A 27,455-nucleotide genomic window follows, 5' to 3' on the forward strand; every position below is an offset into this window, starting at 1 on the left:
TTGATAATGTTGAAAAATGACCTACGTTTTTCCTCATGAGCTGAAAAGGATCTGGCGGCACTAAGCGGAGAAATCATTTGAAGGCGTTGTTCCTAAAGCGAGGAGTATAAACAAAGTCAGACTGCTATGCAAACGGGTCGAGCAGCCGCACTTTAAGACGTGGCAGTGGGTTCGGCTGTGTCCTTGTCGTTCATTAGAAGTAGATTGAGACAAATAGAGGAGGGATCTGGCCTTCTATCTTAAAGCTCCACACCACTTACCCCTGACACCGGAGCCGAGCGGGTGAGAGAGCAGGCGGCTGGCATTTAGCGGGAGGGAGTATTGGCTACAAGCAGTGCTGGACATGTCCTTAGGGTGAACTGAGCATGTTTAAGTGCAGGCAGTTGGCTTTGTGTAATGTCAGTCTCTGCTCACTGCAAGAAGGTCCTGGGCCAGATCTTGTGGCGGCGCACGGGGCGGCGCAGGCTCTTGGCGAATTATTTTCCGAGTGGCGGCGCTATATGTGCCATTCGCCTCCGCCACCTGTGAGGGGGCGTCACAAGAGGAGGTGACTGCACTGATGGAAACACGGCTGACATTCACTTCCTCATTTACATTGCACTGTCTTGCGTTCTTTCTTAAGCCTTAGGGTCTCACAGGTCAAACTAAAAACTTTATTTACCCCATCGTGAGCTAAACGATGTTCACGTCTCGAGAGAAAAAGAGCTACAGCGTCCGCTGTGGCGCGGGTCGGCCCGTGCTTGGCTTGAACGCGAAGCAAAACAAAAGCACATGTTCACCCCACACAACCACTCTCCTGGACGCGGAGTCGATCTGGTTGGAGGAAAATGTGTGTGTCTCCACCCACTTAAATGCGCTATGTCTGGAGTGGCAAGATCACAAAGTGCGCTCCTACTGAGCGCAAAATGTCACGTTATTGTCTCCGTTTTGATGCACAAGATCGGGCCCCCTGAGTTTGATTCCTAAGCCTTTCTCTGTGGAGTTTACATGTTAACATGTGTCCTAGGTTTTCTTCAAGTGCTTTGGTTTTTACCATAAAACTAAAACATAGATAATAGGGCCAAGACTTCCCTGAAAGAGTGAATGAAAAGATAATATTGCAAAAACCTTGTGCTTCTTGCATTCCTTTTAAAAGCCTACAGTTGCTGAGTTTTCTGCATAAATGTGCAGGTGTGGCATCTTCACACACTCATTTTCATGTTTACAGTCGAAGGTGCTTAATGGATAAATGTGTGCTGGTTTATTCTAATTCTGGTTAAATTTAGACGCTATTTCACAGGCTCAGAGTGACTCACACTGTGTAAATAAGTCCACAGTTTGTGACAAACCAGGCAAGAGACAATACTGGCTCAGTTTTAAAGCAGTGAGATTAATGTAAAGTCTATTTTGAGCATTCACACCAAACAGTGAGTAATTATATGCATGTTTTGTGTCTGTTTGAATAATGAAAATCATTTGTAATTATAATTTCAAGCTTCTCAGTCGCAAACTACCTCACAAAGTAACATATTCGGCAGTGTATTACCAAAATGTCCACACACAGCACAGTCTGAGAGCTTGTGTTTGCTCAGCACAGGTGAGAAGGCCCAGTCTGTGGATCCTTGTGGCCCGGGTCAGTGGGGCGACCTCCTGCAAACGCTTCCACTTTCAGCCCTAATTCAGGCTGACCAAACAGGAGCAGCTCTGGCCTATTTTTTATTAAGAGCAACAACAGCAGAGGAATGAACAGAAATAACCCTGTCCTTCCAACTGCTCACACCATGCTGTGCTTTAGCTTTCCTTGTTGTGAGTGCTGCAGTCAGGTAAAACTTCAGGTACTTCAATGTGTCAGTAGGAACAGAAGCACGCCTTGATAAATACATAGTCGGTGAGGTAGCTAACCTTTGTTACCATGCATAGCAACATTTTTTGACGTCTTGCTTAAAGGTACATTACCAATCTTTGCCCTCAGATATGAAGAAAAATGTTCCCATTTAATATATCATCATCAACCTTTATTGCAGACTCGAGGTCCAGTTAAAAACAAAACAAAAACAAATAAAAATATAGATTTCACTGATAATTATAATCTTGATTTATTCACAAAAACAAAAACCTTTTATATGATGATTTGGGCACTTTGGGTTGCCTGATGGCTAGTACTAGTTTGCAATAAACCTTTCACTTTTAAAATGAAGCAGCATAAGTAAGGACATCTGATATGAAACTAGTATGCAAAATCAATGAGCAAAGCATAAGTCAATGGGAACCAGAGTGTCTAATTGTCAATATCACTATTTCACATTTTATTCTTAACACAACAGAATATTTCTTTAGAGTCAGCCCTGAATGACTCTGTATGTGCATAAACAACATGTACCGCAGCTGTATAATTACTGTATTACACACTGCATCCATCACGCAGCAGTGGTCTGCGTTGGTTTATCCTCTCACCAAGGTCACTCACGTCTCCCTTGTGTGGACGGAGCGCCAAATCCACTGGAGGTTTGATTAATTGTGAACAAATGAGCCATAGAAACCGCGATTGCCTCGCTCATGGAATACATGCGTAGAGTTGTGTTGTTTCATTCAGGCAGGTTTTAATAATACGGCACATTCAATCTGTCAAAAGCTCAAAACATTTGCCCTCCACCTGCTGATGTCATGAGGTGATGTTCTCAACAACTTCAGCTTTATTATTATTATTTCAATGCTCAAATTGCCTCTTATGGCGGTTTCACACCAAAAGTGTCAAAAGCGCCAGGTTTACATTCAAAATACATGGAGGACGCGGCTCGGGAAGCGTTGACTAATCACGCTTCATGGGCTGCGCGTTTTGAAGCTTTTCGCACATGGGAAGCTTTTGACGCGGCCGACGCTAAAGTTGACAAAATTCACGCGCGTCGACCAATCAGCGGCTTTCCCGAACAGTGACGTTGGAGCAGAGCCACCGGCAGCGAATATCCTATGCTGCAGATGTAAACAATGGAGGATTAGCTTCATGTGTTGTGAACCGGAACTATAGCAGCTCCGTGACTTTTACAAAGACACACATCTGTGTTTCTTTATTATTATTATTATTCTTTTTTCAATCACATAGCACCAGTCTATATCTCACTACAATGTTGACGAAACCTTCTGTTGGTCTGTAAATGCAGTAAATTAAAATAACTGCCTTGTATAAAATTGCTCTCTCAAAATGGCTGTAGCGAATGTCTTGAAATAGGCCTCTGTCTCTTTAAGAACCTCTGAGCCTTTCCGACACGCCCCCTCCACACGCTGTCTGTGGCATCAGTGGGGAGGGGGCTCTGCTGAGGAGCAGTGGTTGGTTACTCGGCTGGTGACGAAAGGAATCGGGGCGTCTCCAGGAGGAGGGGCCGTTCCTAGGAGGACTCAGGCAAACCTATCCCTAAAATGGCTGCCATCAGAGTTTTTACAGATTACTCAAAAATACGTGAATGTGCCAAGGCAATGCTTCAGGCATGTTTTTAATGAGGGAATGACATAATAACAAGTAAAGCTTGAAAAAGTCAATGTTGCATAATACCCCCCCTTTAACCTAAACACCCAGGATTAAAAACAGCGACAAGAAAACTCATTTGAGTGGCTGGATCTGCGCTGGGAATGTGTTTGGGCCTTGATAATGCCTGGAGCATTCCTTCCGGAGAAAGCTAGAAGAAGCTACTAAATTCTAAGCTGTGGTCCAAATTTATTCCTAACTTTCCTAACATATTTCTCCACAGGGACAAGTTTATAGGCATGATCCACACCTGGCAGGGTCACTGTCACAGAAATCTTAGAAGACAAGCCTAAAAGTTCATATAACTGATACAAATGCTTTGTGATTAGATGATTATTATCTTTTTCCCACACATGTCTGAACTGAACTGAATGTACTAAAGAAGGACAAAACTAAGTCATTCTTCTTCTAGTTTCAGTCATTGCTCATTCACTCCATACACAATGGTGGTAAACTACCTGCCGACAGCTGCCTCGGGGTAGATGAGAGGAGGTGAGGCTGCCAGTCTGCGCCATTAGCCCCTTCAACCACCACCAACCCCTCACTCACACACTACGTTCAAAAGATGGCCTCTCCGTGTTGGACCTTGCTTTGAGCGAGCTCTGCTTTGCCAGGTTAAAAATATACAAGCCATAGGCAGTAATGGAAAAAAAATGTGACTGACAGTAAAAGGGCTAGCTGCACAGGCTATAAAAGCAAATTCAAGGTGGCAAAATGGAGAGAGGTGCAGATTGAGAAATATTTAGAAGATGAAGGAGCGAATGAGGGTTCAAATTGAGTGCTGGGCTGAAATGGAGATGTCTAAAAAACAGCTCATCCGCGGCCCGACAAAATATAAACTCGATTTTTCCCCCCACAGTCTCTCATAGCAATCTGGCCGATGTTTCATTTCCACTTTATATACGAATGTTGGGATTACACCGCGTCCGGTATCTTACAAGTTATTCCGTGTGCGGTGCTGCGGTAATGGGGCAGATACATAAAACAGCCATTTCCATCAAGTGCTCAAGCGGCGTTCTGAAGTCGGCAATGGCTTGTTCTTTGCTGATCACTCTCATCTCCCACAATGCCCCGCTGAGGTCTCTAGACTCGCTCGCTCCTTCTGTCTCCTTGCTTTGCTGCCTCACGTGTTGAAGTCCTCGCACCGATTCCTTGCTAATCATCCTCGCCTCCTCTGCGCTCCCTCTCATCTCTCAGCTCTGGCCCCAAGCCGCTCGGGGCGCGAAGAGCGGCGGCTTGTGCGTGTCACACCAGTTGACTTTTATCTCGTCCTTCTTCCGCCTACATACCTTCAAAAGTGTCCTCTCAGCACTGAGCTAAATACTCTGTGGGGGGGAGAAAAGTTACAAATGCATAGATGCAACTTCATGCTAATTACGGATGTCAAAAGATACAAAGCTTTATAGTTATGTTCTAGCCTGAAGCCTATTTCTATAATATCATGGCTCAACTTCAAGCTCATTCTAATTGAACAGGGTTTATGAGAAAATGTGGCTGAGCAAAAGGGATTTTTTTTAATCAATAATGTGACCCATCTGTGCCCCCAGATATGAGGTAAACAAATCACATGTTGGCTGTCGTGTTGGATGAACCATACCCCTCTCTGATGGCTGATGAGCTACAGACATTATCTGCATGTTCTTCTTGTAATTCTTTCATTTGAGTTGCAAACACTGTGACACTTGACTTAATAATGTAAATCATGGAGCAGTGTTTTTTCTTCTTTTGGCTATTGTTAGAATGTTAGTGGGAGGAGGGATTTCACCTCTGATCTCTCACAAAGTGTAGATGTTCTTCCATTTGAGCAACGCTAACTCACACAAGGGCATTTCAATGGGTGCAATTACTCACTCGCAAACATCGCAATTGTTTCGGGGGAACATCATCCTTCACAAACAAAGTCTCCTTGTTCCATGGGGCCTTATGTCTACAATAAAACCTCCTAACACAGTACTTTTGACCTCTACAAACATGTTCCAAAATGAATGTGATGGATTTAGATGGATTTAGTATTGTAAATCGCAAACCTATTCACAATCGCAAATCTCAATTGACATTCTTCTCATGCTGAACGATCACAGTACAGAACATTTGTGATTTCTTATACAATAGAACATGTGAATCCCTTATAATTACTTCTGCACCCATTTTAATACCTTATACATATTAATTGTTCAATATTGGTTTTGCATATTACTCGCTTCTCATGCAAATGGACTCTACTGGTCAACAGGGAAGTGAGTTTAATAGGGTTAGCACTGGTTGTATGACGGCTTCATAGTCGGTTTTGCGTTGATGGACAGCCACATTATCCCTATATCAGAGCCCTATAGGATCTAATAGCTTTTCAATCCAACAGCCATTCCCTGGGTCATGAAGTACTTGAGTAATTCAGCCATCCCTCTCTTCACACAATGGATATATTCCCTTTTAATCACTCCTCTCATTACTGCCCCCCATTATTCCAACTCATCTTTCTGTCTCGCAGCTTCCGTGTCTCCTTCACGTTCCCTAGTTCCTACCTCCTCCATCCTTTCCTACCCCCCCTTTCCCACCCTCCTCCCATCTCTCTGTCTCCCTCTCTCTCTCTCTCTCCTCATCGTCGCACTCTCTCAATCTGGCAGTCCGACGCTCGGCGCTACCGGAGACGCATCGCGTTCTCTCTTCTTTGGGAATCACTCACGCACACACGTCGCACTTTGTTTTCCGAGAGAAGCACGAGTGGAGAGCAAAAAGCAGCGGATGCTAATGCCTTTGAGTGGATGGCGAAGGGAAGGAGAAGTGACAGACAGGACAAGTCAAAGAAAGTGGAGAATCTCCCTTAAGGAACGGCGGCGAGGGAGGGATTTCTAAAAATACGAGCACAGCTGACTCCCAGCGTTCTGGTGTCCCGCCCGCCCTTTCCCGCGATTTGCCGCATCCTTCTTCCATTCAGTACCTGTTTGGTGGGATTAACATGACTTAAAATTCAATCAGCCTCGCAGCCTGACGGAGGAGAGCGACAACGCGTGCAGCTGGCAACGCGCAGACAGAGAGCGAGAGAGGGGAGAGATAGGCGGGGTGTATGTCCATGGAGCCAGAGATAGAGAGATGCAGCGGAGAGGCGCACTGGAATGAACTGCACAATAAGGTTAGTAATTCAAGCTTTTGTTTTAATCCGGGAAGGGGGCAAGGGTAGATGAGGGGAGATAAGGATGCAAGACCCAGAAGAAGTCGTGAAAAAAATTGTTAGAGGAGCTTCGTATGTCTATCTATGTGTGTGTGTGTGTGTGTGTGTGTGTCTGTGTAGGGGGGGACCGTGAAGTACCAAAGTAGCCTCTAGGGAAGACTGCATGCTTGTAGCAGATTTGGCCCAGGTATAATGACTTTGTGCGGGCTATAGGGATTTTGATTGACAGGATGAGAGGGGGGGGAAAGAAAAAAGGGAGGGAGGACTTTTGAACTGGCTGACATTCATGGCGTGAATCAATAGCCCTGTTGTTTCATTAGAAGGGATGCAGAGATGAGCACAGAGGGAGAGAGGGGAGAGGGAAAGGAGCGCGGCATGGCTACTTAAGAAGATGTCTGCGCGGTCGCTCCCCCGTCTCCATCTCTGGTGCATTTTTGCCATAGAGAAGGGATTTAAAAAAGGTCTCGCAAACTATTGATCTCCTTTGATGGACAGGTGAGGGGCGGCGGGGGGGGAAGAGAGATGGGTAGTGGCAATGCAAGGAAGAGAGATGGGAAGGGGGGTGGGAAAAAAAGGATTTAGGGCAAGCCTCAAGCGAAACATGATAGACGTATGTCACGGGAGTAGCGGTCGGGAGCCAGTGCATGGGGGAACTCAAAGGGAGGTCAGAGTGGAGGGTGGAAGTGGCAAAGGGAAGGTGATAATGCAGTATAGGAGGGAGTCAAGAGTAGTGGAAGCAATCACAGAGAATCCATATCTTTTTTTTTTTTTTTCAGGTCTCGCTTTTGTCCACTCAAGGTCGAAGTGGAAGAATGCCCACGACGGACCGTGACTAAAAGACTTACACAACAACAAGAGGCCTGCCCAGGGAGACACGCCTAGGGAGCAACTTTAGGAATGGAGAGGGGAGAAAATAGGAGATAGGAGACAGGTGCGAGGAAAGAGGATGTGTTCCCGGAAGCCAACAACCAAGGAAGAATGAGGGAGTCCTATCAAGAAGCCATAAACTGGATTTGCCCTGGGATTTTTTCTTAAAGTCTCCATTTCGGAATACAGGATCCACAAGCGAGTAATTCCGGATTTTCCAGGTTTTCTTCATCTCTACGAGCCCTGTAAGAGGATACGGGAAAACGGAAGGGGGGATTGGCAGAGTTTTGCGAAGCTGACCTACATGAGCTTTCCGATGCGTGCGTGGCGAGGTGTTGTGTGTACGCGATAAGGAGTCGAGGCAAGAGACTAACCCCCAGCTAACAAAGCCTCTAGACCGGAGGAGGAGGAGAAGAAAGACACCTGGGGCTAGCGTTCACACAAACACGCCAACGCACACACGCATCCCTGGATAACATGTGGAGCTGATCTGGATTTAAGACCCACACAGACTGAAAAGGTAACAGCAGTCGTACGGCCCTGGTGCCTCAGATGTAAAGGTGAATCTGTGTGCTGCATGATTGGTTGGTTGGTTGGTTGGTTGGTTGGTTAGACAGTCGGGGGTTGGTTGGGAGTCCAGGGGCGGAATTATTGGGCACATCAATCCTAGCACTCACCCAGGACTCTCTGCATCCATAAATATTAAAGGGATGTGCATTCCCAACACAAACAAGAGAGAAAGAGAGGCCCCAGCTGTACATTACAACCCCCTACTGTTGCAAAGATTTATCATGTCAACTATATATAGTTTGATTTAATGCACAGAAATCTTGTCTTCGAATAAATGTCATGTGCTTTGAAGTCTTGTATCCAACAATTTCTTTAATCTGTCCAACTTGGGAATATGGTCTTTACAAACTTGCCTGGATAACATAATAATCATAGTTTGTTGACTGTTGAGTGAGTTAACACAATAAAGGTTTAAAAGACTCTTTAGGAAAAGATTTAGGACTATTGTGAGATGCTGGCTGTTAATAAGCACAGTCCACTATAGATCTACATTTGTGCATCAGGAAATAGAGCTACAAATTAGAAAATAAGTCCAGAACTTGCCACAGCATCCTAGTTTGGTTAGGTTCTTCATTCCTCCTGCATCTATCCAATTACTTTTTACTTTACAATCTCAACAATCGTTGTAGGTTTTATTAGATCTACCAGCCAAATCTGTGGCAGCTACATCACTTGGTTTGGTGGAGTACAACAACTCTAGTGTGTTAAATGATGAGTGGAAAGCATTCAGGTTTCTTGTATGAGCTCAGGTTTATTCAAAAGCTCTATTTTGTCAATGTTCATGAATTATAATAGTAACAGCTATCTTCCCTTGCAGTTCTTCTGCACATATTCCACCTCACCTGGTCCATGTTAAACTTTGCGTCAGATGCCCAGGTCGAAACACATTTTTAGCATTGCAAATGACCATGTTTGACCCGCAGGCTTTCAGTTTCACACCTCACAACCTCACCTGCCTTCAGTCGCTGCCTGTTTGTTTGTTTGGTGGGCAGCACGACAGCTCCAAGCCTTGGTTAGAGGCCTTTCTTTTTTACGTAAGCTGGGGCCAGATTTGGCACACTGACACAGGAGATCAGGGCGGCCGAGTGGATATATGGAAGGGATCACGGGGCCATGAGAGCGAAATGGAGACTACAACAGAGGGAGGGAGAGGGGGAGATAAGGAGGGAGGAGCGAAACACCAGGGCTTGACACATGACAATGGACGTGCGGCGAGGTCAGATGGAGGGATTTGAATGGTCAGAGGTGCACAGGATGACAAGGAATCACGAATGAGAGTAGTGACGGAAAGAACAACTTTTAATAGATATAGTTCAAGCCCAGATGTAGGCAATGTAATTAATATTTCAAGATAAGGGAAGGACTTATTGTTTGCTTTTTACTAATTGCCTGAAAAGGTTTGGTAACATATTAGCGAGATAAGTCCATTTCATTGTATCCCAGGATTCCAAGCAACCTTAAGGAATGAATAATGGGCTTTGCTTCTTAACGGATACAGCCACACGGTTTGAGCCTTGAACCCTACTGCCTTGTGTGAGGTCTTAGCTTTACACGCTCTTAGTTTAGCTATTTTTTCTGACGCTTAAAAAGAAAAATGAACATGACCATGACGGTGATTTGCGTTAAGGTCAGATTGAGACATTTCAATGGACCGTGTGGGAGGATGACGGATGGCACTGGGAATGGAAAATAAGGATAGATTAGTTGCGAGATAGAGCCATGGCAGAGAGATAACAAGTAAACATTGTCGATACGGTGACAGAAGTTAGAATGAATGGTGTTCGGAGCCCAAAATGACATAAAGACAAATAAAGAAACTCGAGCGCTGATTGATTAAAAGATGGCGAGACAAAGACAGCGACAGCAAGATAAAAAGGTTAAAGATGATTGGCTGTCAGCTGATAAAAATAGTCCGGGAATGTTTTAGAATGACAGATGGCCATCATTATTACACGGCTCGATGCTGGATTATCGCTCACTCTCGTGGTTTGCCAACATTCAATCAACCGCACACAATATTTGGGTATGAGCGTAGAGCCATACCCAAACTATGGAATGAAATGGATATGGAAGCGGGGCAAATGAAACCTGAACCAAGCCCAGTCTTGACCAGCCGAGATTAACTGGGCAAAGACTGAATGAAGGCTAAATCAGAACTCAACCAGGTTCACATTTGGACAAGATCAGAATCAGGCTGAGTAAAGGTTTATGCTTGAGCTGAATCCTCAATAGGCAAAAAACAATGGAACTCCCTCTTAATTCAGTCAGTGCTACACCAAGTTAAGGTTTGTGTACCACTAGAGCTCTTTGTGCCACATTGTGATGGCAAAGATAAAGTCAAAACCAGGACTAATCCAATGCTAATCCAGGAATCTATCAAATCCAAGTCAAGTCTTAACCAAAATTGATTACCAATGTGCACACCAAAGTCTGAGAACCCCTCCTTTACACCTGCAGCTAACTACAATCGCTCATCTTAAATAGTGTGTAGGATCACTAGCGCAGTAATGAGCTAGTTAGACGTGAGAGAGTAAAGAGAGGGAGGGGGGGTTCCTCAGGGCTTTTGTGCGTGCAAGACTAATGCAAATTATGAAACGTGGCTTGGGAGAATCCTACCTTAGAGCAATATCTATTATAATGCACAGCAGAGTCATTTATCTATAACAATATGAACTTGAACAATGGGGGTTTTAAAATAACCGAGGCATGGCTCATAACAGCAGTTCTGACTTTGAACAATTCTCAGAGCCTTTTCTTCTTTTAAAAAGGAACAAAAAAGGCAATTTGATACCCATTAGCCAACTCGGGAGGGTATTATTGGCTCGGGTTGTCAGCTCCTGCTACTCATAAGAATATACTGCAGGTGAGTGTCAGTAATAAGGAAGAAAATAGTGGAGTAAAATCTCAATTATGTGCTTGTGCCGCTGCTGGTGTTGATGCTGCTGCGGCTATTGTCTGGTATAGCGAGGCTACAGTGTATGGGAACAGATGGGTGGCTCACTGTTGGATGCAGGGAACTTGGCCAAAACGAACAGACCGGCAAATGAACGCGGAGAGACAGGCGCAAGTGGCAGCGGCGTGATTGAAAACACAGATTTATTAATTATGGAGGGAAAAAAAATCTTAAGGTCAGGGACTGTTGCTGGGCAGAAAATGGAGTATATGACTGAGTGGGGCAGCGCAAATAATCAAGAACCACTCATTTAAGGGTGGCAATAACTGGCCAGTCCATACATTTGCAGCAAACATACTGAAATAAATGGCGCTCTAGACTCTCTAAACCTGAATAAACTGGAAACAATGTAGTCTGCATGCTTAAAATGATAAGCAATTGTGCTCCTAGGACTCAACTTCCTCCACATTGCTTAGTCTAGATTCTACTCACTTCAATCTGTGCAGCATGATGGATAGTACAGGTGAAGGACAGCTCAAAGCTTGAGGAGTTAACCAGCTTCAGACAGAGATTTCAGAGGATGAAACAAGGAAGACACGGTCGATGTCGAGAGAGGTGGCACTTGAAGGATGTTCGTAGGGATGACTGAATGACAAATGGTGCAGAGAAGGGAGAGAGGGGGGAGAGGGGTTAGAAGGAAAAATAAGGCACAAGACATGAAAGGAGAGATCTGTGTCAAGAGCAGAAGAGGCTAAGAGCAAAACTAAATTAAAGGGATGGAAATACAGTAGATCTAATCAAGACTATATCAGGTCTATATATATAAGAATGAAGATTTCAGAGAACGAAGCCAGGCATGCATGGTCAAAGTCAAGGAAGGTTAGGTGACACTTGAAGGATGCAGTGATGGGCACTGGGGTGTACTCTAAGATGGATGGGTGAATGACAAATTAAGCTGGAGAGAGATATTTCTCAAGAAAGCAGAGGAGATGAAAGAATCCGACATGAGGCTGGTGTCAGGAGGCGCCGTGGTTTGGATGACAGACAGAGGGGCTTGGTGATACCCTGATGAAGGGCGTAATTACAGGACTGGCTGTTTTAAGATAGGGCGGCGCACACGTACTGTCGCTGCACAGGCCACTGAGAGACTGGGTAATGAAGAGCGAGAAGGCAAGGGCCGACACTTGAGAGGGACATGATAACAGAGAGCGGATAAGGGAATAATGTAGAATAACAATGTGGGAGAAGAGAGGGGGGCTCGGACTGAAGGAGAGCAGTCCAAATGGGGTGTTAAGATGGAAATGTAATGGAAATGTTCAAGCAATGAGATACAGGTGGCTTACAAATTAAATAGATAATGGTAGCAAAAATTGAAATTTGAAGATTGAATTAAAGCCATTCTCATTGTAGACATTTCCTTAACTTTTTCCCCTTAATATAAGTGACCAAATGTAGTTTTGATCAGGGCAACTTCCATCACTATGTTTTTTCCCCCAGAATCAATATATTCAGACAGGTATTAAAACAGATATTAGATGAAAGACTGGAGAATGAATGATAAAATACTTTTGCTATGGCAATTAAATTGGGAGTTTTATCATTTCAAACACATGTTGATCACTTTCATACATTTTATTTGTTATAAAAAGCTATAATGATCTAAAACATCCCTTCCCTTGGCTTTAGTTCCATTTAAAATGTAAATTGCTGTTGTTCCCTTAAGACCCTTCTCCCCGCGCTCCCTGTCAAAACACATACCATTCTGTGATAAAGTTTTCTGTATCGGAATGGAAAAAAAGCAATGCAGGCGTCACAACACTCCGAAAAGTTGCAGCACAACTGTTAGCTCCAAAAAGTCTATTTCTATTCCATCATTTGAATGGTGCTCAAAACCTAGTCCATAAGAGGAAAAGGGCTTGTGACTATAATGGATGGAGAGAATAAAGTGGACTAACACTGTCGTAAACATACAAGAGAGCCAGACATGATGGATAAACAGAGAGCGAGGAGTCATGGATCTTGTTATTGCACTTTGCGGATGCGTAATTATGTCTGAATGAAAGGATGGGAGGACACGCATGTGGGGGGAAAAGCAGCAGAGATGGAGGGGTGACGGAGGGGTGAGGGGACGGGTAATTAAAGTGTTGACAGTCTGTTTAGGCGCAGCGGGCAACTGATGAGCAGAACAAACCGTAACCACGACAACCACCGGAGGCCCACCGTGGGGGAGTTTTTGGGTGGGGTAAGGGACCGGCGGGGGGTGCAGGCAAAATGGAGCTCGGGATAACAACTGTTCTTTTAAGTGGAGGTTTAAAGGTAGGTTTAAGTGGGCTGGGCTGAACTACATGCGGCACCTGCCAAAGATGAAATTAAACTTGGACAGAGGCCAGAATATGCCAGCTCAAAGGGGAGAGTAAGGAAAAAGATTTAGAAATGCTTAGTGCAAGAATTTTAAAATGTCATGCCACCTTAGAAAACATTTGGCTTCACAACGTTGAATGGAGTGTTTGTACCGGGACTAAACTCAAATGAAACAGGACAAAATGCTAACTCAATATCTATCGGAATCCTCTATATGTTCACACACAATAGAAAAGGGAGTACATACATTTTAAATGGTTAGTTACTGTGTAAACTCATGTCAATAAGTTAAGCTAGTTTTAGACTTTAACACTGATTTTACACTATACTGTAGGACAAGACCAATTTAATTCCACTAGGAGAAGAAAAATATGGTAGCCTTAAAACAGAGCCTTTGATTAGTATAAAAACAGGATAAAACCATGACGAACTCAAGACGAAAACAGATCAAAAATTGATAATCCAAGTCTAAATCAGCATCAGTTTAAAGCCACATCCCGCAACATTTCACCCAATAAATAGGTTAACATATATATACGCATTTATTTTATTACAGATAAAGATTGTTGTTGAAAAATACCCCAAAAAGTTACCAAACTCCAGCTCGACACCACAGAGATGTTCATAAAAGGCAGCCAAACATGAGATTAAACAGGTTAGATCCTCATCCAAATCCATTCTTTGATCACTCATTGCCAAAATAGAATCTTCTGTGCCTAGATGGCCATTAGGAGCATGTTTTGTATTGCAGGTTGAATCCAAAATGTTACGCAGTGCGCCTTTAACTAAATAAGAAGTCCAAAAGCCAAGGAATCACTGGACATCAGAACCACCGATTCTTAGCCATAACGAAACATATTTTTTGAAACTATCTGCTAATCTTCATAACCATTTGAGAAAACCAACATTGAGGTGGATTTCTTCTCTCAAACTGTTTAGCATGTGAAATTTCAATGCACGCCGATACCATATTATCATTCATGATCAAAACGCTTTTCGGGCATCAGTATGTTCCAGCACCTGGCAGCTGCGCTCACCAGCACTTAGCATTTGAGTTAGCCGTTTTTGCATTACAAGCACCCGGAGCAGATGCAGTGGTTGGGGACGCTCGGCTCAATCAGTGTAGAGCCTGAGCACATGGAAGCTGACAGTCTCTTTGCCACTGTCTCGTACTTAGACACACAATACAGTCCAAGTGTGACAGGAAAGTTACTGCTTGGTAATTAAAACTGGGGGGACTGTTTAGTCTTTACTGGGTTATCTAATAGGGGGTAAATGCTCTTCGTGGAGAGTAACAATATAGTCCGCAGTTGGATTCGCTCTAAACCAGGACCTGCTTATTTACAAAGGATTTCCCTGAACATCCCCCTGATCGTCAAATCCCCCCCAGTTCTACGGTTGCATCCACGTAACTTCGGAATCAGCCAATCAGAGTCCGTATAATTGGCCCAGCGTGGTCCCTGATTGGATGGTAGACGTTGACGCACCAATTTGCAGCTTGTTGACCAGTGTTTACATTTAATTTATGTTGATTAGGCTCCGCTGGGTGAGCACAGGCGCATCAAAGCAAATATTCAAACAAACGATTTGGGGGGGGGAAAGGCAACAGCACTTGAGCACAGGAGAAGTGTACAGTTTGGTGATGTCTACATCTCTGACTGAGAGTCATATTGTATTTTTTTTTTAACAAGCAGTAATGACCAAAGTACTGAACACACTGTAATTCAAGTGGCATCAGCGGCCTATATTACTCTATGGGAGTGGTAGAGGCCTCGAAAGAGGCACAAAACCCCATATTCTCATATGATTCTTACCACCTTATGCCTACAAATGTATCTTTTTAAAGTTATCGTTCTAAGTATATTCAGCTGATATCTTTAGCTCTTAACCAGTACTTAGAGAATAATCTTGCTTTTCAATTTGCGCTGACAGGGTAAACTTTGTGTGTGTTTTTGTTTCATGCAGTTAGATCTAAAACTATTAAAAGAGGTAAAAAGGCTAGAACAGAACCTCTTAGCTGCCCTCCATCTCAACTTACCACTATAATCTCCAAGAACTCTATAATGTCAAATGAAAGCACCCTATTAAGGAAAAGATGCTATGTAAACAACTAACGTCTAACGCTTTGGGAGGGAGAGAGAGAAAACTGCGAACGCACTGCATCCCGGGTTGATTTTTGGGTCAGTTATTTTGCTATACTCGCGAGTCGTGTCAAGCCCATGCAAATGTGTGGGCGTCGGCATTACTATTTAAACGCAGGTCCTCTAATGTTTTGGGATGTGTGAAAAAGCAAAGAGGATTAAGAGCTTAACGTACTTAAGACAACCAACCTAATATTGTTGTTTATATTAAAATTTCATAGTCATTGGTCCATAAGCAGACAGCATAAAACTGTTTAGGAATTGTACTGCTTTTTCCTCAACCATATATTTGCAGACCATAAAGGACAAGACATAACACTATCAACATTGCATTTCCTAGCTAATATGCAACAGTAGAAATATGCTTTGATGCCACGAAAAGCGATGTTATTCACTATTCATATAGTTACAATCACCGCTTTCACATTCATTTCCCAGTAAAGCAGTTGAAAGCAGGGGCACGATGCGTCGCCTCAGGTTCAATTCGACCCTTTGAGGTGTGAAAACAAACGCATACAGTAGAGTCATCAGACATACCTTTCAGCATCTATCTATGATATAAAAAAAAGCGTGACCTACTTCTCTCACACCGGGAGGCACACACGGTGGCTTTGCATCGCTGATTATTGAACCAATTTGTGTCCCATAACGCGCTCACAGGTCAAAAGGAACTATATTTATCAAGCGCCTATGAATGCAGCATTAACAAACATGCCCGGCATTCACTCGCACCAGCAATGCCCTTCTCGAATACAAAATAAAAGCACCCGCAAGCTAGTGTTCCCAAAGACAAACGAGTAAATGGTCTTTGTCCAATAGCACTTTGGTTGCAAGTTGTCCCAAATAAGGTTAAAGCTAATTTGTGCTTTACTGACCTCGCATAATAAATTTGTGTACTGCATTTGATCAATCCTTCAAAGGTTTATTTGGGAAACAAGAACCCACAGACACTCTTGATTTACTCTTAATTAGGATCTATTTCAGTCCTGTTTATACCCGATTTATTTGGCACTTAAAAATCCAAACCGCCAACGTAAAAACCCAGCGTAGGACCCACTAAGAGCACAAATGGCTCTCAACGCTACAGCAACACATTTTCTCTATTGTCACTGAAGTTTGAGCTCAAACTACGCTAACCTGGATTGCACTCGTGATTTATTCCGCATCTTGCCAGCGTTTATCATCCCGGTGAAAACAGAGAGAGCAGCTGCATATTTATAGCAATACAAAGAAAGCAGCAACTAGCCGGCTTTTGAGCACGCTGTAGCCCAGACTGCTCGGATTCCAGGTATTGTGCGGCAGTGGCCTAGATCAGTTCAGGTGGACAGCTCTATAAGGATCACCGAAATGCCAACAGCAAAGCCTCTGTGTATTTAACCTGCATATAAATTAAACATTGAGCGACACAGATTCATCAAGATTCCAGTGCCATTTAGGCTTTACAAAAGGACTGCATCTGATGAATGAAGACCCATCTACCGTTCCATCACCCTTCTGCACAATATGGCATTAGTCTGAAGAGCTCAGCGTATGGAAAAGCAAAATTGCCGAGAGGGGTGAATTGCAATTTATTTTTTATAGAGACCGGAGCAAATGCAATTTCCAAACCAAATTGTGTGATCGTTAATCAACAGTGTTAATTCGAGTTATGTGGTTTTTGCTTTTACTTCAGCGCAATAGTTAAATGTATGGTAGATTCACCCAGTTTACAACATTGTATCTCGTCACACAGAAAATCTTTTACTTCCCTCCTGCTAATCAGTATCTTATTAACAGCAAACACACTGCAATCCCTCATTCGACATATGTATCATGTTTCCCTAAATAATTTGCTGCATTAATTGTCTGCTATTAAAAAAAACACAGTGTTTTATCAGCCTCGGATTTAACCACGTTACTGAGCTACTCAATCAGACGCAACCGCCATCTGGAAAAGGCAAAGCATCAAGACAGAGAGAATATTGAACTGCCTGCTGCAATATGACAGCCATCCGCCAATGAAAGATGACTCCCCTCCTATGTAAAAAGGCTACAGAGGAGACAGAACTGCTATGGCTTGTTGGGCACTTTATCTCCCTCAATTGCTCTGCTGTGTTTGCAATCGTCGCCACGCAAATACAGAGTGGTGTACAACTAATATGTAAGCAGTTGAGTGATATAGAACGTGATTTAACTGTTGCCGGACTAGGTGTACATTATCACTTTTTGACAGACACCCTCCATTCAATCAGAATCGAGTATTCACCCAAACCATGGTATAAACAGCAATGTGCAATAGATTTAGCAAGGCGTGAAAAAATCCTAGTGACTCATACAAACTGAATATTTTCGGAAGACACAAAAATCTTTTAGTTTGTAATAATACTGCTGACTCTGCAACTATAAGCAAGCTAAGGATTAACTGATGAAGGTCAAGGTTTCCTGGGGACTAGGTACTTATATAAAAGTTTGCACAGAATTGGCACAAAAATGGCCAAAGCTGCAAAACAACTTAAAGACACCATTAATACAGCACTGCACGCCCATAGAACAAACCTAAATTGATCTAGCCCAGTGTGTAATGGACACAATGCTGACTCAGATCTTATAAAACCTCCACATTACCCTTTAAAATGAATAACAGCTTCATATTAAATTGCGCTGAAGCCTCTGGTTGGAGCTATCTGTGGCCAAAGATGTGCCAAAGAAAATCACCGTCTTATTTCTTGTTTGCCAATTCAATTTACCTCCCCGCAAATTTAATCCCGGACTTGCGCACCGGAGCGGCGTCCCACTGGGAGCAAACAGAATTAGGAAAACATCAGCAAAGAGGAGATTGTCTGCCGCAGAGTTAGGAGTTCGACAAGACAGGAAAAGTTTGGACAGAAAGGCATCGAAGCTGGCAGCAGCTTTACAATCAAATGGCCACGTGCAGTCGCTTTGCTGTGATTACTTACTGTTTCTTGCCTCTATTCATAATCGTCCCAAACTGCACAGTGTTTGTGTACATTCAAGAACTGCAAATATGGCATATATCAGACAGCAAGGGTCGCAGTAACAACCAGGTCCAATTGCGGAGAGGGCAAAGATGTTAGCTGTGACATCAAGTATAAAATGTAGTCAGCTCATAGGGCCAGGAGCACGGGACCGGGCGCACTTAATGCCATGCTTCAATGCTTGGGATTTTCTTGTCCGCCATTTCACGAGTCCCCACGGTTCACTAGTCCTCAGCCGGCGGTAAATCAGAACAGTAGGTTAGCCCTGCCTCCTGGATTCAGCTCATCAGCCACTTCCTGCTGTCCGCCAAATGAACACTTGGTTAAAGACTAAAGAGTTTTCCGTGTCCGTGGGATCCAAAAGTAGCAAAGAGAGACACCTTTTCAGTCTATTCTATACATTTCGACCTACCCCTCTCCTCTAAAACCAGCTTGAACCACTGAATTGCCCATGGATTTCAGATACTTTTAACTACTCCCTATTTAGATAAGGAACTCTGGCCACAAGCACTGCATTAGAAGCAAGTTTGTCTTTTCCCAACGACCTGCAACAAGCTTTTACGGTCTTTCTCAGCAGCGAGTAATGTGCACAGGCGAAACCAAGCCAGACCTCCGTATAAACCGTTTAATTCCTAAATCGATGGCTGGGTGGACGTATTCCAAAGGTGCGGGGAAGGAAAGCAACAAAACAAGAATTCTATTTAAAAAATGTGATTGTGCACTGTTTTTGGAAATAGAAACAATTATAAAAATCTTCCGAATAGGACACGTTCCAACAGGATTTAGACAGTGGGAGCTGTGCAAACTAGGTTTTTCTGCAGCACCAAAGAGAGGTTAGGGAGGAATTAGTCGAGCGCTGCGTTTCCCAATAAATGTATTATTTTGGAGCCCCGCTGTGTTGGAGACCACAATCCTTTTATTTTGAAGAGAGTACGCTGTAGCTCCATTCACTGACTACCTCAGGGGCTCAGTAAGCTTTTTCCTCTATCAATACCCCCCTGCCTATAAAGCTGCACACACACATGACTAAAAACAGAGTCCAGCACTGGATATTACATTGTGTCAACTGTTCGATCCTGACTTGATTTGACATTTAGTTCAGGTTTATCCATTGTTTTGGCCTGATTTAGAGCTTTTGCTGTATAATTTTTGTACTGGTCATTATGCTTAACAGGCATAAACAATTATTCACTCCAAGAAGGTGCCACAATATACAATAACATAATGAATACAATATTACATAATATATATAATACAATGCAACTGCAGATGAAGAGTGACATTAACAGTAGAACACAGTTAAAAGCTTGGCATTGTTTTAGTACATTTTCTGAACAAACATTTACTGTTTGTTTTTTTCCATGTCAAGATGTAGCCACATTAGCTTTTATCCTTTGACTGCCCATACCCACACTGTAGGGTATGCAGGTGATGTTACAGCATTGCAACAGCATTGCAACAGCATGGCAACAGAAGCCAAATGTGTCAATTTAAGATCGTTTCCATGTTTTGAGCCTCAGTCCACACTCAGTGTTATGCCTAATTCAAATACAGAAAACATACCACAAGTTGAAAACCACTGCTCTATTCGCCTTATTCTGGAAGTTTGTGTGGGTGCCACCATGAATTGTGCCCACCCCTTCTCTCATTTAATCAGTTAACATCGGACTGGAGAAGTCAAGATAAAATCACTTACTACACGAAAACAAACCCAATTTTATGCCGCGCAGAGAAATAGTGCAGTGTTGACATGTTGGTGCAAGTGAGCATTGAACATTTTACACAAATCAATCTACTAAACATCTGATTATAGCAGCGAACATTTTCCCTCCTTCTCCGCATAAATTAACAGGCTTCGCGCTCTACCAGAAGTGTCAATACAACGGAGACAAGGCAAAAAGATGCAAAAGTGGGCGGGGCGGAATAAGGTGAATAGGACCATCCCATAAGGCAGGGGTACTCACCTCTATCTTACAACCTCTGGCCCTCCAGATGATTTTCAGGATTATTACATATATCTAAGATAAAATGACAGTTAAAGTACTCTAGAAATGTGAAAAATACTGTCAATGCCTTTAAAATGACTTGGCAGAACACACAACAACACTAGCATGTGGAAAGTGATGCTTCACTTTGGCCCACAATTGGTCTTTTGACGCTGAAGAAAATCGTCCCTGCCATGTGGTCTTGTTTGACTAGATTTAAAAGGGCAAAGCACTTTGATTTCCAGCTCCACGTTGCGACATACATTACGGCTTTTAAAAGAACCACAAAGACACCGGAACAGTCACTAATGGAGTTGTTGAACATGTTGCTATGGCTACACGTTTCAAGCATTTGACCATTGAAACATGAATAACAACATAAAACTGTACAAGTGTGTGCACAATCACGTTTTGAAGTTTTTGCCCATTTAAGATTCAACCACTGACAGCCCAACTTATTCTCAAGTGTTGTGCCAATCTTCCCTCGCCTCTTCTGCCTCGGCCGCTCGGGATACAATTATAATAGTTTGCAGTTTTAACCCAGTCACAGGCAGATTAGTGCAGCATATGCTTTGTGTCAGTCCCAATTATCAATAAATGCAACATATATTAGGCACATCTTCCCATCACAAGCCAGATTTAAAATGATAAAATGTGTCTAAATCAGGACCTCTTGGGGAAATGATCATGACTGGACTTAAGCAGGTCGATTCCACTGAATATACATGTTTAATACCTTTGAGAACCACCAGAAGAAGCCTGTGTGCCCATCAATTGGGCCTGAACCATTGGCTCAGAACAGTGTGTCCAGATATTTGACTGGTACTGCCAAATAAATATTCAAATCAGTTGGAGGCAGATGATTCGGTGTAGCGCCTCCATAAAGGAAAGGCCAAAAGAAAAGATGAATATTTGCTCTAGGCCAAACCAAACATCAACAAGCGGCTTTCCAAAAATCCAATTCAAGTCAACTTGTGACATCTTCAAATTCAAGTGCAGCGCATACTCCAGCGTCCCTCTCCTCCCCGCGCCCGTCTCATGATTGCAATGGTTTCCAAACTCATTTTCAACACAGAGTGCTCGCTCTCCTCCTAATCAAATCCACTCTTCCCTCGCTTGTCCTTCCTTCTGACAGTGACTAATGGTGGCCTTCACCCGTTTATCGCCTTTACATATTTCTCTGCCTGGATGCTTAACGACTCACGCACACTTCCATTGTCCATACTGTCAAAGTCACCGCTCCATCTTACTCCCCCAATATCAACTGTTCCCAGAAGATTTAGAAGTTTGTCTTGGCCCCCGAAAACAGTGAGGCCTTGCTATATTGCCTCTGCTAAATCAAAACAGTAGGGTAACCTTGCAGCCTATTTTGGCAGATCCATCACTCCTTGCCACTCCAACACAAGAAAATACCACACAAACAGTTTTTCCCTTTTTGTTCACCAAAGTCAGTTCTGAAATCGTATTATCCGTGGCAGACTAGAAAACTATATTTAAGAAGTAAGAAGAATCAATTGCAGCTCCGTCTCAAAAATCCTGATGGAAAACTTTGTGAAGGCTCTATTGTGGTAGACATTGTCAGATATCATCAACTGGACTGGTTTGGTAGAGGATGTTTCGCTTCCATTCCAAGCTTCTTCTGGCTTTTGCAGCCAAAATGTCTGACTAAGGTGTGGTCAGTTTAAATAGGCATTATCATCCAAAGAATCCAGAGTGATCAACCTGCTTTTGGCTGTTGTTGTCAACCTATGAACCAAGAATGATCAGGACTGAATTTTACTTTATAATCAGAGTGCAAAATTCAGTCCATGTTTTCTGAACTTCTGGCATCGGTAAAGTCTCAAGAAGCCACTAAATCTTCTCTCTTAATATCTTACTGATGGAGAAACCACATGAAATCAACATGCCGTACTGTTACATGGGGTTTGGCTTGCACTATGCATTTGTATGTAGAGAATCTGAAGAATGTTCAGCGACGCAAAGTCTGGGTGTCCTCTTTTGTAGCACTACACGCGCGTCTGTGTTTTCTACGTTTCCATTGACCAAACAAACCAAACGACAAAGATGGAATCTATACGAAAAGGAACCACTAAACACGGACGGACTCCCCCCTCCATCTCGCTCGGCCATGTGTTCCATTTGCGGATGTTGTTTGCCTTCGCGCCCAAAAACAGCTTGTGCCTGCTTTCTATACACAGCGGACCAAAATCTGACGGAGGAGTGACAGTGAAGTGATAGTATCAAAAGGATAAGTGGGCTTAGCAAACATGCGAGCGGTGTGTGAAGATGCTACGTGGGCGTTCTTTTGTTCCTTGCCTCGAGAGAAAGAGAGCGATGGATGGAACGGGTGTATGAGTGTATGCAAAAGTGTATGCTCCGACCCCCCTATAATTATGAGTGTGTGGGTAGGCTGTTTTGGTATGCGCACTGTTGTTTCTGCGGCATGCAAGCGCTCACCTAATATCGAGGGCCCGGGATTATGAGTAAGCGCGCTGGAAGAATTAGCGCGAAAGGCTACTGTGTGTATCTGTGCCAATGGATTTATACTGGCAAATAGATCAAGTAACACTACACAGCCAATCAATGAAATGTCAGGGCGCTCTGGTTGGTCTTTTGAGGAGTGTCCAAATTCATATTATCTTGGTTAACAGACAAATTCAAAGCAGCTCTTTTGCTTTTGTAAAGTCTTAAAAATAGCTAGTTACAGATCAACTAGTGTTAAGTTAAGTGAATCCATCTTTTTGTTACAGAAAAGACTAATGAGTAAGCTTAAAGTTAAAGTAAGCAGCAAGGGCCTCAAGAGTTTTCAAATGGCTCACACACACACAGACACAAATTGGTTTTCCTTAAGTCTGTCATATATTTATGCTTAATGCCAAATGGTTTAAGCCATAGGGTCCAGCAACCAAACTCTCAGGGCTTTTTGGGTTGACAGAATAATTAGTACTGAGTCGCCTTAAGAAAAAATCCTGCGTTTAAGAATTCGAGCAAGCTCTAAATTGCAATCCCTCGATCTCTGGGTCATAGTGTTTCCAAAAGTGCAGATCATTTGTGGTTTTTCATCTGCAGTGGTCAGTATCTATAAATAAGTAACATATCAGAGAGAAAGCCCAAATCTCCAGTGTTACTACTTTCGTCTGTATCTAAATCTGCATTATCGGAGTATTCCCACACCTACAGTAGCCGTAGTGGCGTTAGGGGCCGTAGCTGCCACACACTCCAATCAGGCCGTGGATTACGGCGCTGGTGATAAGTGGCTTTCGAGAGCTAATACAAATCCTCTTGTTTATAAACACTGCAACATTCCCTAAGTCGATTTAAGTCGATTACTGGCTAATGGCATTTGTGCATCCAGGCAAACCAAACACAGAAATATGCAGATGAGAGGGTTACGCAAGCAAGGATATGCATGAGGGTTGACATTAAGGAAAGGTGGGAGAATAAAAAAACATCTAGAGTTGGCAAAAGTTAAGGAACTACATCAAAACAGTAACACTAATAGAAAATAGTATTCTAAGCACAAAGAAATCTTGCAAAAATTAATCTCAAGACCACACCCAAACACACAAATTCTTTCATGTGTGCATATGGCCGGTGTTTTACCTTTTTCACACTTCCATGGATTCGAGGAATGCGCCGAGAATCCCAGAAATGTTGACTGTTTTGATGACACAATCCCAATCCCACGTCATCACACTTGCAGCTAATTGAAAAATATATCACGAAAAAGGAATGGGATGTAAAAAATATCTTAAATGTTTAAGTAAACCTTTGCAATAAGATTCTACAAAAGACTCCAACTTCACACTTCTTTCAAGTCTCAGCTCTCATTTTCACGGGTCAAGTTCAGACGCTCTGCAGGAGGAGCCTTTCTGTGAAATATATATCATTAGAAAGCTATTAGCAACCGCCATTTTCAAAAAAAAGGAAAAAAAAAAAAGGTCTCCCGGGGGCAATGGTGGGCGTTTAAAAGAGAAACTTAACTCTTAAGAGAAACTTAAAGATGGCGTTTCAAAATCGTGATCCAGTGAAACAAGTTCCCTCCACTTTTAGCTCATGTTCTGGCTCGGGTTTCTCCATCCGTCTGTTCACACTCTGGGGAGGTCGTGTGAGGCTGTGTAGTGAGAGCTTTCCCCAAAATAGAGTTAAAACAACAACAAAAACCACTAGACAAACATGGCTGCCTGTGCCCTCATACATTACCCATTGCCTTTGAGCGTACATGCTTTTGTCTAATGCGATTGTGAAGTGAACACTCGCGGGACACTCAAGCGCATTGTCCTCTGCTCCAGGCCCCTGTCTCTGCTGCTTCTTTTAGGCAAAGAAAAAGCACCAAGGCAGACATTGCGCCTATTGTGACCGAGCTGATAGGAAGCTTACAGAGTACAAGGCGCCGCTCCCGTGAGTCTCTTCCGTCCTGTTGCAAACTGAACTGAACGGAAATCCTCGAGAAAGCTCCAAGTGCAAAAAGTCAAGTTTGTTTGCATAAAACAGGCTTTAAAAACTACAAATGCAGACACAGTGCAAACATTTTAAGCATCCGTCTCTAACTCTTAAAGGTTCATTGATTTTTGCATTGATGAGAATGAGAATTTACACCAGGACTAGAGTCTCTCTCTGAGTTCATGTTTGGGCGCAATATCTTTACCACAGGATATTTCTGCAGTAAATTGCCTTTTTTTGCAGTTTCGGTATATCGTTACTTAAAAACATGCCCACTACTGTAATTGACCATAGAGTGGGAGGTGTGGAGATAGCAGTAGGCATTAGACCTTCACAGTACAGGAGCACTGGGCTGTCAGCGCACAGTGTGTAAGATAAGACTTTATTGATCCCCTGAGAGGCGCGGCAGCAGCACGAGAACGCGCTAAAGAGGTCGGCGCAGATAAGGTAAAAACAATGCATGACCAAACGAGAATAAAAAGGTGTTTGACTTACAACGCTGTACAAGTTATGTGAGAAATTACTACATGCCTGTGTGTGCTGCTTTCTCCAAGACTAAGATTTTGTGTTTCCACACTTCAAAGCTTCAAAGTAGATCATTCACAGCATTGACAGGCTGGCAGATGAAGTGTAGCGTTAGCCTTTACATCATGGCATCTGTTCCAGAGCGAGGCACGAGCTGAGGATCCCAAGATGCAGCAAAAAAATAGTGGTACTATAAATATTCAAGTCTAATGGGAAAAAAGACATTGAATTTAGGTAAAACAATAAAAAATAATCTGTTGAAAGGACACACATAGAGCAAATAAGCAGACAATGGTTAGAAATAGGTGTGTTATTTCTGTCTTTGTCTTTGCATGTGTCCTCTCCAGTTTCCCCAACCACTAAAAACGTGGACATTAAGTATTTGATAAAGGTCAAAAAGCTAAGCTGCTCTAATTTATGATTTCTGTGTAGGTGGCTTTGTAGCTGTCCTCCTGAAGTACAAAAATTACACTGAATGGTAAAGTAGGACTAAAAATAGAGTCAACAACAAGCTCAAGTTAAAAAGACATCCTCACATGCTCTTCTATAATACCTGCAAGCAAAAGTGGCGAGCTGAGACAATGTGCAACAGAAAACGCAACCAGGGCAAAGGCATGCTGAAAATAGCATATCAATTACTTGGACAAAACGTTAGCAGAAAGCAGGAAAGAAAGATTGCAGCTTCCAAAACATGGATTTAAAGGGAATGAATGGGCAGAGGCAGGAGGGTAAATGAACGGGACACTGTGCTATCCATCTCCGCTGGTCAGATCGATCAGAGAGGGGCGGCGTTCGGTTACACTCAACTCACGTGCGGAGCCAAGATTCACCACTGTGTCTAGTTGCAAATGAGATCCAGACCGCTATGGGGTGGGAGGAGATGGTAAAACAAGAGTGAGAGGGGAAAGATCTGATGAAACAATGGTGCATAGAGTTTAGGGCATGGATGTGTCTGTTGCGTCCCCATATGTCCCATTGTGAGCAACCAGCATGGCAGTCTCCAGTCCCCAACTGTGTCACAATATTTGAACCGATATCTAATGCAATAGTCACAAAATTAATCAAATATTGCCATTTTTGTTCAGCCCTACTTAGATCTGATTCTGAACTCAAGATTCAAGGACAGTATGAGGGCGCCTAGCGATCCAGAGACATGACAAAAAAGGACACAAGGTGGTGTTAGGAGGTAGGAGGGGAGGGAGGGTGACTGATAACATTGTCGGGTTGCCTCAAGGGCGGACAAGTGCACAAAGGAGGAGGAGAGAGGAAGAGATGTAAAGAAAAAGGGGGGGAAACTCAGAAATTTACGAAGCGCCCAGAGGCACACCAGGGGTGAGCGACGATGGAGAGATGGATTCAAAAAGATAGGACTGGACAGAGATAAATAGTGCAGTGTGAATGGGCAAAAGAAAAGACTGTGTTCAAATCTTTGGACCGAGATGCAGCAGGCACATTTCTACGGAAGAATCTGCAGAAATGATATAAGAAAATGCTTTATGTTTAATATTTCTGTAATTACATTTCACATCGTCTTTTCCTCTTGCTGCACTATTTAAGTGAACTAATTTCAGCCTAAATCAAAGGCAGACCAAAGCATAAAATGGGCTGTGATAAACTTGGCATCAATCTAGCCAGCATAAAGTCAAGTTTCACTCTTTATTAATGTCTATTTAGTCCCATTAGAGGCAACAGGAGCTTGACAGTGCCATCCAAGCAACTATGAGCCTTAGGCAGGGAACACCATTTTAAATTAATGGGCAATTTAGACACACCAATTAAACTGTCAACAAGTCAGCGCTCGACAGTTTGGGAAAAATACTGGCTTCTGCTTTTGAAATCAGTAACTTCACCCCAGTGAGAAAAAGTCAAGGGTAAAAAAGGGGGGTCAAGCCTTGTAAATTGAAAGCGTGAAAATTAGAAAGTGAGAATGGCGACCCGTGCAGTTATTACTGGAGTGAGAAAAAAGGCAAAGAAAGATAAAGGTCGTGTGAAGGAGTGCGGCGCGCTCCAGCATATTGACATAGGGC

At 43.1% G+C, this 27,455-nt stretch overlaps 2 protein-coding genes across 2 annotated transcripts in view; one reads left to right on the forward strand and one right to left on the reverse strand.

Moving 5' to 3' along the window:
• The window catches only part of LOC306980998 (pyruvate carboxylase, mitochondrial-like), a 362,010-nt gene that overhangs the window by 91,708 nt on the left and 242,847 nt on the right, over nt 1-27,455 (reverse strand). The window lies entirely within an intron of this gene.
• LOC306980618 (leucine-rich repeat and fibronectin type-III domain-containing protein 2-like) overlaps nt 6,131-27,455 on the forward strand; it is a 46,107-nt gene continuing 24,782 nt past the window's right edge. Inside the window, exons 1-2 of the mRNA XM_079580044.1 lie at nt 6,131-6,629; nt 7,445-8,055. The gene's annotated coding sequence lies outside the window, so the exon portion shown is untranslated. The remainder of the gene's footprint in view (nt 6,630-7,444; nt 8,056-27,455) is intronic.

Source organism: Gobius niger (genome assembly GCF_951799975.1).
Source record: "Gobius niger genome assembly, chromosome: 21".
Taxonomy (NCBI): domain Eukaryota; kingdom Metazoa; phylum Chordata; class Actinopteri; order Gobiiformes; family Gobiidae; genus Gobius; species Gobius niger.